This window comes from Podarcis erhardii (genome assembly GCF_964252035.2).
Source record: "Podarcis erhardii genome assembly, chromosome: 14".
NCBI classification, from domain to species: domain Eukaryota; kingdom Metazoa; phylum Chordata; class Lepidosauria; order Squamata; family Lacertidae; genus Podarcis; species Podarcis erhardii.
The window spans coordinates 50,249,203-50,259,278 of NC_138503.1; positions in this window are offsets into that span (position 1 = coordinate 50,249,203).

Sequence of the window (10,076 nt, forward strand, 5' to 3'; positions counted from 1 at the left end):
GGTCCCTGCAAAGGATTCCCAATGGTGGGGCGAGCGGTCGGATCCTGATAGCACTTTTTTAGAAGTAAGCTCCTAGAGTCCTATAGGACGTCCAGCCCGATCCTGTTGTCCAACAGGAAAACGATCTAGATCATTTATGATTATTTTTTTTTAACACAGGGCTCGGCTGGGGGGAGCTGTCCATTTATTCCTACTTTTGGCTTCCTGCTTCTTAAAGGTAAAGGGACCCCTGACCATTAGGTCCAGTCGTGGCCAACTCTGGGGTTGCGGCGCTCATCTCGCTTTACTGGCTGAGGGAGTTGGCGTACAGCTTCCGGGTCAGGTGGCCATCAGGACTAAGCCGCTTCTGGCGAACCAGAGCAGCGCACGGAAACGCCATTGACCTTCCCGCCGGAGCGGTATCTATTTATCTACTTGCACTTTGACGTGCTTTCGAACTGCTAGGTTGGCAGGAGCAGGGACCGAGCAACGGGGGCTCACCCCATCACGGGGATTCGAACTGCCAACCTTCTGATCAGCAAGCCCTAGGCTCTGTGGTTTAACCCACAGCGCCACCCACTTCTTAAGCAGTTCCTAATCCATAAGAGGGCCTCTGCTCTTATCCCCTGTTTTTGGCACCTCTGGAGACAATGGAGAAGTGCACCTTCCTGGATAAAGTCAAACTGTTGGACAGTTACAGCGCCTGCCGTGGCTGTAGAGACCAATGGGGAGAGACATGTTTTGTTGCAGCCGGGGCAGATGAAGGCATCTGGTTCTGCTGCTACAGATGCACCAGGGTGATTTTTATCTCTGCTCGTCCCGGAGGTCATTCCTCCTCTGGCCACTGCTGTGGGTGCACAACTTGACTGCTCTTGTCTCCAGGGGATTCCCGCAGACATCTCCTGAAACAGACGGTTGCCAACAACTACAAAATAGTATCTTTAACAATGCTTTTCAACCAAGGCTGACACAACCCCCCCCCCCACAAGTACACTATATAAAAGAATATAAGCCTTACCCCCTCACCCTTCCTCTCCCCCCTCTTCTTCTCCAGCCTTATACTGTACTCAGCACTAATGTTTCATACCAAATGTCATTGGTCTGTGAGAAATCCTGAAAAAAGAGGCAAGGCATGTGCTTTTGTAAACCAAGGAGATTATGTTGTGTTTAATCGACAACAACAGCAATGCTTCCAACCCATTTTACCAAAACAGACACTATTCCCCTTGGAAATTCCCCAAAGCTTTTTCATTGGCCACTTACCAGTCCTCAAGTTTGGAAGCTGATCTTGGGGACAAGTTACATATTTTTGTAAGGAGATCAGCAGTTTTCGCATCTGAGTTCTTTCTAAAGATTCTCTCTAAGACATGGCCCAGGGGCCGTGTCCGGCCCTATCGCCTTCTAAATCCAGCCCGCGGATGGTCTGGGAATCAGTGTGTTTTTACATGAGTAGAATGTTTCCTTTTATTTAAAATGCATCTCTGGGTTATTTGTGGGGCCTGCCTGGTGTTTTTACATGAGTAGAATGTGTGCTTTTATTTAAAATGCATCTCTGGGTAATTTGTAGGGAATAGGAATTCGTTCATTTATTTCCCCGAAATATAGTCCGGCCCCCCACAAGGTCTGAGGAACAGTGGACCGGCCCCCTGCTGAAAAGGTTTGCTGACCCTTGCTCTAAGAGGATGCCTCCTGGACCCAGCAATCTGCCAGGTTTTAATTTGCCAAGGAGGCCCCAAACTCCCCTCAAAGGTCTGCCAAAACAGATAAGGGTTTCCAGAGGGTGGCAGAACTCAAACAGAAAGGGGGTGTGGGTGTGTGCCAGGGCAGATAGTGAGGAAGGAGGCACAAGGCCTGCCCTCCTCATCTGCGCTGAGTCCATTTCCAATCCTCCTGCTTTCAATACAAAAGGAGTTGGGAAGATCGGAGAACAGGAAGCTTCTACTGAGGCAAACCCACTGGTCCATCTAGCTGAGAACTGCCTACTCCAACTGGCAGCAGCACTGCAAGGTTTCAGGCACAGCCCTACTTTGGGACCTTCTGTCCACAAAGAGTTTGAAGAAGAAGAGTTTGGATTTGATATCCCGCTTTATCACTACCCGAAGGAGTCTCAAAGCGGCTAACAGTCTCCTTTCCCTTCCTCCCCCACAACAAACACTCTGTGAGGTGAGTGGGGCTGAGAGATTTCAGAAAAGTGTGACTGGCCCAAGGTCACCCAGCAGCTGCAGGTGGAGGAGCAAGGAATCGAACCCGGTTCACCAGATTACAAGTCCACCGTTCTTAACCACTACACCACACTGGCTGAGCCACAGCCCTTTGCCTTATAAACAGGTGACAGTCGCTACCATACTCCTTGCAGTTGTGAACACACACACCCTCCACACACCGCTACATTACCCCCAAATAGGGATTTGCTGGTCAGTGGTATGGGCAACGGGCATGGCTGATTTGCTTGTTAGGTAAAGGTAAAGGGACCCCTGACCATTAGGTCCAGTTGTGGCCGACTCTGGGGTTGTGGCGCTCATCTCGCTTTAGTGGCCGAGGGAGCTGGCATACAGCTTCCAGGTCATGTGGCCAGCATGACTAAGCCACGTCTGGCAAACTAGAGCAGTGCACGGAAATGCCGTTTACCTTCCCGCTGGAGCGGTACCTATTTATCTACTTGCACTTTGGCGTGTTTTCGAACTGCTAGGTTGGCAGGAGCAGGGACCGAGCAATGGGAGCTCACCCCATTGCGGGGATTTGAACCACTGATGTTCTGATCGGCAAGTCCTAAGCTCTGTGGTTTAACCCACAGCGCCACCCGCATCCCTGATTTGCTTGTTAACGATGGCTAAATGAGCTACGTACGTACCTTTAAAAAGCTCTTCTTTTTCTCTCTTTCTTTTTGTGTTTCCTTTCTTGGTCTTTCTCTTTTTGATATGTTAAGAAAAGGATAAAGTGATAAAAGTGTATTATGAAAACCTCAGTAAGTTCAAACTGATGCTGTGTAATTTCTTTAGTAGTATTTACAAAATGTTTAAACTGTTTAATTGTAATGACTTGATGTAGCAACCACTGTGGTTGTTTTCCCCCCCTCTTTGTTATTGTCGAATTCTAAATAAAGTTTTATTCTGCTAAAAAATAAAAAAATTAAAAAGCTCTGTTTTTATTGAAAAATCCCTCCTACTTCACAGACAACAACCAGCAGAAACAGCCGCCTAATCCCATTGCAGCCAAGCAAACATGTGCTTAAATGTCAGCGGAGATTTTTTCAAATCTCATGTCAGCCCCGTGGAAAGATGAAGACTTTAGAAGGCGACGTACGCCTCTCCGAAATGATCTATGGATTATGGTGAAACATGGAATGGTGGAAGAGTCTTTGTTAACATATGAGATGAGTAGGGGGCCATGATTCTGCGCAGGAACCTGACCGGGGGAGGCCAGCGCCAGCATGCATTTGTTGGGTTAATCCTCTGTCGGAACCAGTTCAGTAAAGCACATTTCTCTCCCAGCTTTCTGAGATGCTAGTCAGATTGCATTTGCAGGTAGAAAGCCAGTGAGGGCTGTTGTTCTATCAGATTTCTACCTTCTTATCTTTGTACTTTCTCGGTGTTCTTCAACTTTGGGTTCCTGGATGTTGCTGGCCTACAACTCCCATCAGCCCTGGCCAAGCTGTCTGAGGCTGATGGGAATCATAGAACTGTAGTGTTAAAGAGTCTGCAAGAGTCATCTTTTCCCACCCCCTGAAGTGCAGGAATCTCAACTAAAGCATCCATGACAGGGGGCTATCCAACCTCTGCTTAAAACCCCCAGGGAAGGAGAATCTGCCACCTCCTGAGGGAGACTGTTCCACTGTTGAACAGCTCTTACTGTCAGAAAGTTCTTCTTGATGTTTAGTCAGAATCTCCTTTCTGAAGGAGCATCTTCACCCCCATCGTTCTGCCCAGACACTGAGGTCCAGCACCGAGGGCCTTCTGGCAGTTCCCTCCCTGGGAGAAGTGAGGTTCCAGGGAACCAGGTAGAGGGCCTTCTCGGTGGTGGCACCCGGCCTGTGGAACGCCCTCCCACCAGATGTCAAGGAAATAAACAACTATCTTACTTTTAGAAGACAGCTGAAGGCAGCCCTGTTTAGGGAAGTTTTTAATGTTTAATCTTTTATTGTATTTTTAATGTTTTGTTGGAAGCTGTAACTTGAATCCATTATTTTGAGTTTCTCCCTCTCTGGAGAAGGAGAAAAGCTTGCTGTACCTACCATATTGAAGTATTTGAAGATGGCTATCATATCTCCTCTCAGTCACCTCTTTTCCAGGCTAAACATACCCAGCTCCTTCAACTGTTCCTCATCAGGCTTGGTTTCCAGACCCTTGATCATCTTGGTCGCCCTCCTCTGCACACGTTCCCGCTTGTCAACATCCTTCTTAAATTGTGGTGCCCAGAATTGGACACAGTATTCCAGAATAGAGTAGTACTCTTACTTTCCTTGACCTGGACACTATATTTCTCTTGATGAAGCCTAGAACAGCATTGGCCTTTTTTGCTTCTGCATCACACTGTTGACTCATGTTAAGCTTGTGATCTACTAAGACCTCTGTATCCTTTTCACATGTACTGCTAGTAGGCCAGGTATCCCTCATCTGGTTCTTCCTTCCTAAGTGCAGAACCTTACATTTGTCCCTATTGCAATTCATTCTGATAGTTTTGGCCCAGTTCTCCAGTCTGTTAAGGTCATCTTGGATCCTGGTTCTCTCTCTTCTGCCGCATTGGCTGCCCCTCCCGGTTTGGTGCCATCTGCAAACCCCCTCAATACCTTCATTCAAGTCATTTGTAAAGATGTTGAACAACAATGGGCTCAGTCAACCAGCTGCAAATCCGCCTAACAGTTACCTCGTTTAGTTGTAATGCAGTAACATCTCAGGTCATAGAATCATAGAATCATAGAGTTGGAAGAGACCACAAGGGCCATCGAGTCCAACCCCCTGCCAAGCAGGAAACACCATCAGAGCACTCCTCTGTTCCAAGGTTGAAGAAGACTGTAATAAATCTAACTCGCTTCTTTGGGCTGGTTCACACAAGCTCACTCCTTGCTGGCTAATGGAGAGGACCATGTATGGATGAGAAATCATAGCTTAATCACTTCAGACAGACAATTTTGAAGACATTGTGTTCTAACAGTGAGGCAGTTCATATTTTCAGGTGAGCATTAAGGTAAAGGGACCCCTGACCATTAGGTCCAGTTGTGGCCGACTCTGGGGTTGCGGCGCTCATCTCGCTTTATTGGCCGAGGGAGCCAGTGTACAGCTTCCAGGTCATGTGGCCAGCCTGACTAATCCACTTCTGGCGAACCAGAGCAGCACATGGAAACACTCTTTACCTTCCCACCTGAGTGGTACCTATTTATCTACTTGCACTTTGACGTGCTTTTGAACTGCTAGGTGGGCAGGAGCAGGGACCGAGCGATAGGAGCTCACTCCGTCTTGGGGATTCGAACCGCTGACCTTCTGATCGGCATGTCCTAGGCTCAGTGGTTTAACCCACAGCGCCACCCGCGTCCACAGGTGAGCATTAGCAAGTGCCAAATAATTACAGCGAGAAGTGATAAGTGATGGGCATGTCTATCAATTTCACCTCTTTTTTTCATTTTTGTTTCCCCCTAAAGGTCAGCTGGCCATGTTTCCATGATTTTGCCATTTGCCTTAAAAAAAATATATCATTGAAATTTGTGCTAATTTCGAAGGAGAACATAAAAAGACCCCTGGTGGATCAGAATCCTTTCCAGATTCTCTCATAGAAACCATCACAGCCCTTAATCTTGCTAGTTAGACTAATGTTAGCCCAAGGCTAACATTAAATTGTTATGGGGTGGGTTTTTTTGGGGGGGGGGTGTCAGTCTGGATGATACCACGGGTCCTTTCCAAGTTTGTGATCTCATGTCCAATGAGACTCAGAATCTAGTGGAAGAAGCTGCTGAACTGGTTAAACTTGTTCCTCTGTTAAGGGAATGGCACTGGCTGCCCAGTTAAGTACTGCCATTTACATGTTTAAAGTGGTTGCCATAGGGACAGACGAGCGAGCCTTTTCCCACCCCACCGGACTAAGAGTAGGCCAAAGAGGGAGAACAACAGGTCACTGATGGATAGGCCAAGGGGGACCGAGTTTGAGAGAATTGCATTTGAGAGTTGGGCTGATGCTGGAAGCTGGAGAATGAGAGGCACGTCTTGCTCTGTGCTGGACCCAAAGCTGTGAGCTTGGGGGCTTCCCTGGAACATTAATGGGCAAGCAAGATCTATTGGGGCATTAATGCTGTGAGCCCCTCCATCCTATGCTCAGATGGTAAAGGTAAAGGACCCCTGATAGTTAAGTCCAGTCATGAACGACTCTGGGGTTGCAGAGCTCATCTCATTTCACAGGCCGAGGGAGCTGGTGTTTGTCCGCAGACAGTTTTTCCGGGTCATGTGGCCAGCATGACTAAGCCGCTTCTGGCGCAACGGAACACCGAAACCAGAGCAGTGCATGGAAATGCCGTTTACCTTCCCGCCGGAGTGGTACCTATTTATCTACTTGCACTGGTGTGCTTTCGAACTGCTAGGTTGGCAGGAGCTCACCCCGTTGTGGGGATTCAAACCGCTGACTGTGCTGGTCCCGGGGGAAGGTACCGTGGGTGTAAGCAGAGTCCACACGAAGAGGGGCGAGGTCCAAGACGGGGAGCCGGGCGGAGAACAGGTACGCTGGAACAGGAGGCCGAGCTGGGAACTGGAACACCGGATAGTCAGGAACAGGAGGCCAAGCAGGGATCAGGAACACAGGAAGGTCCAAAGCCAACAACGACGTTGCTCCCGCAACCTGGGGCCAGGCTGACTGGGCTTTTATCCTCTTCTAAGGCCGGGGGCGGTCCCGACCCCCAGGAGCCCCGCCTCCTCTGGCCTTAAGGCGAGCACTCCTCCTGGGGGCAACCAGTTCCCTTCGCCTCTCTGCCCTAAGCCTCTGCAGATCAGGAGAGGCCGAAGGGTTACTGGGCCCTGGAGGAGGCTCACCTGTGGCCACTGAGTCGTCAAGCCCCTCTGGGGCCAGAAGGGCTTCACCTGGGGCCAGCTCCTGATGCTCTGTCACAGGTGCAGGCTCTTCAGCATCTAGGCCTTGCCCCAGTTCAGCCGGCCCTGGAGGCGGGGACTCCTGTGCAGGCTGGGATTCCTCTGGTTCATCCTCTGAATCGGAATCCCAGGCCATCACACCATCCCCCCTCCCAGGCCCCCCCCTCAACCGAGGGTCCGGACCCGGCTTGCCGGGGTACGTCGCATGGAACTCTCGGAGGCAGGCAGGTGCGTGGACGTTGGCCGCTGGTTCCCAGGAACGGTCCTCCGGTCCATACCCCTTCCAGTCAATGAGATACTGCAGCTTTCCCCTGCGGTATCGGGAGTCCAGGATGCGTTCCACCTCATACTCAGGCTCTCCCTGAACCAACACTGGCTGCGGACGGGGACGGTTCGGGTGGAACTCGTCGGGTGGGGCCACCGGACTCAGCAGGGACCTGTGGAAGACCGGGTGAACCTTCAGGGTTGCGGGTAACCGGAGACGGAATGCTACAGGAGAGACTTGGTCCACGATAGGGAACGGGCCGGTGAAGCGGGCGTCCAACTTCCGCGAAGGTCGAGAGGGGTGGAGGTGGCGAGTGGAGAGCCAAACCAGGTCACCGACGCGAAGTTCCGGCCCCACCTGGCGGTGGCGGTCGGCCTGGGCTTTGTACGCTTCCTTGGCCTGGTGCAGTTGCTCCACCAAAAGCTGTTGCTGGGACTGGAGCTCTTGAAGCCACTCCGTCACCGCCGGGACCGCGGATGCCGGCAGCACATCTGGAAACAGCCGTGGATGATAACCGTAACTGGCCTGGAACGGGGTCTGCTGGGTGGATGCATTCACCGCGTTGTTGTAGGCGAACTCCGCCAATGCCAGGTGGTCGACCCAGTCATCCTGCTGGTAGCTGCAGTAACACCGGAGGTACTGCTCCAGCACCGCGTTCGCCCGTTCCGTCTGGCCATCGGTCTGTGGGTGGTAGGCTGACGAGAGGCAGACCTCTGTCCCGAGGGTCTGGTGTAATGCTCGCCAGAACCGGGATGTGAACTGAACGCCCCGGTCGGACACCACGCGCTCTGGTAGGCCATGCAGGCGGAAGACATGCTGAAGGTACAGCTGAGCGGTTTCCTTGGCTGTGGGTACAGATGGGCAGGGGGTGCAGTGCACCATCTTGGTGAAATGGTCGGAGAACACTAGAAGGCAGGTACAGCCACGAGACGGGGGTAAGTCCACTACAAAGTCCAACGAAACCGTGTGCCAAGGGCGCGGTGGAACTGGCAATGGCTGAAGTAGGCCGGGGGGTCGCCCGGTAGGACCCTTGGCGCGCCGGCAGACATCACAACCAGCAACGTAGCGAGCCACGTCGGCCTTCAGGCGGGGCCACCAAAACTCACGACTGACCAGATGGGTGGTCCGATACCGTCCAAAGTGCCCCGCTGCTGGGGCATCATGGGCCATCCGGAGAACCTCCAGCCGCAGTGGCCCTGGCGGGATGTACAGACGGCCGTGGTGCAGCAGAAGGCCCTGATGCAGGACCAGCCCCGGATACTGTGGGCTGGACCCTTCAGCCAGCTCCCGGAGTCGTTCCTGGGCCCAAGCGTCGACCCGCTGCTGTTCCCGCACCCGAGCCTGCAGTGGTTCCGCCTCCTGGGTGGCCAGGAACGCAGCTGGAGGTAGGATCGTGGTGGGTTCTGCTTGCTGTACCGTGTCTGCGTTGTCTTCAGGTTTCCGGGACAGGGCATCTGCCTTCTGGTTCTGAGAGCTAGGGATATAGCGGATCCGGAACTGGAACCGGGAAAAGAACAACGCCCACCGGATCTGTCTTTGGTTCAGCTTGCGGGTGGTCTGGAGGTACTCCAGATTCCGGTGGTCGGTTCTCACCTCCACCGGATGTCGTGCCCCCTCAAGATGGTGGCGCCAGACCTCAAAGGCCACCTTGATGGCCAGTAGTTCCCGCTCCCACACAGTATAGTTACGCTCCGCTGGTAGGAGCTGGCGGGAATAGAAGGCACAGGGCAAGAGTGGCGCTTCAGGTCCATTCTGTTGAGACAAGACGGCACCGAGAGCCGTACTGGAGGCGTCGGTCTCCACCACAAAGGGTCGAGAGGGGTCAGGATGTTGTAAGATCGGCGCCCTCTGGAAACAGGCCTTCAACCCCTGGAACGCCTCCTCTGCCTCCTCGTCCCAGGAAAACGGCGTCTTTGGGCGCAGTAGCCGGGTCAACGGGGTGGTGCGATGAGCATAATCTGCGATGAAGGTCCGGTAGTAGTTGGCGAACCCCAGGAAACGCTGTAGGTCCTTGCGGTTCCGGGGTGCCGCCCATTCTCGAACCGCTGCCACCTTCCCAGGGTCCATCTGCACCCCATCTGGAGAGAGCCGGTGACCAAGGAAGTCCACAGTCCGCTGATGGAACTCGCACTTGCTGAGCTTTGCGTACAAACGGTGCTCACGCAAGCGCTGCAGCACGGTCCGGACATGTCCCTCATGGCGAGCCGGGTCACGGGAGTAAACCAGTATGTCATCCAAGTACACCACCACGTACTTATCTAACAAATCCTGGAACACGTGGTTGATGTAGCGTTGGAACACAGCAGGCGCGTTGCATAAACCAAAAGGCATAACCAAGTATTCGAACTGCCCGTACCGGGTCCCAAACGCTGTCTTCCACTCATCCCCGGCTCGGATCCGAATCAAGTTGTAGGCCCCCCGGAGGTCCAGCTTGGTGAACACCTGTGCCCCTTGCACCCGCTCCAGCAACTCCGAAATAAGGGGCAAGGGGTACCGGTCTGGGATGGTGATTTTGTTCAGGGCTCGGTAATCATGGCAAGGACGGAGTTCCCCACATTTCTTCTTAACAAAGAGCACTGGTGCCGCAGTAGGCGAGGTGGAAGGCCTAATGAACCCACGCTCCAGGTTCTTGCGCAAGAAGTCCTGCAAAGCCTCGCGCTCTGGCTCTGTTAGAGAGTATAAGCGACTCACCGGTAGGGGCGCTCCGGGCTGGAGGTCTATGCCGCAGTCAAAAGACCGATGCGGCGGCAGCTGGTCTGCCCCCC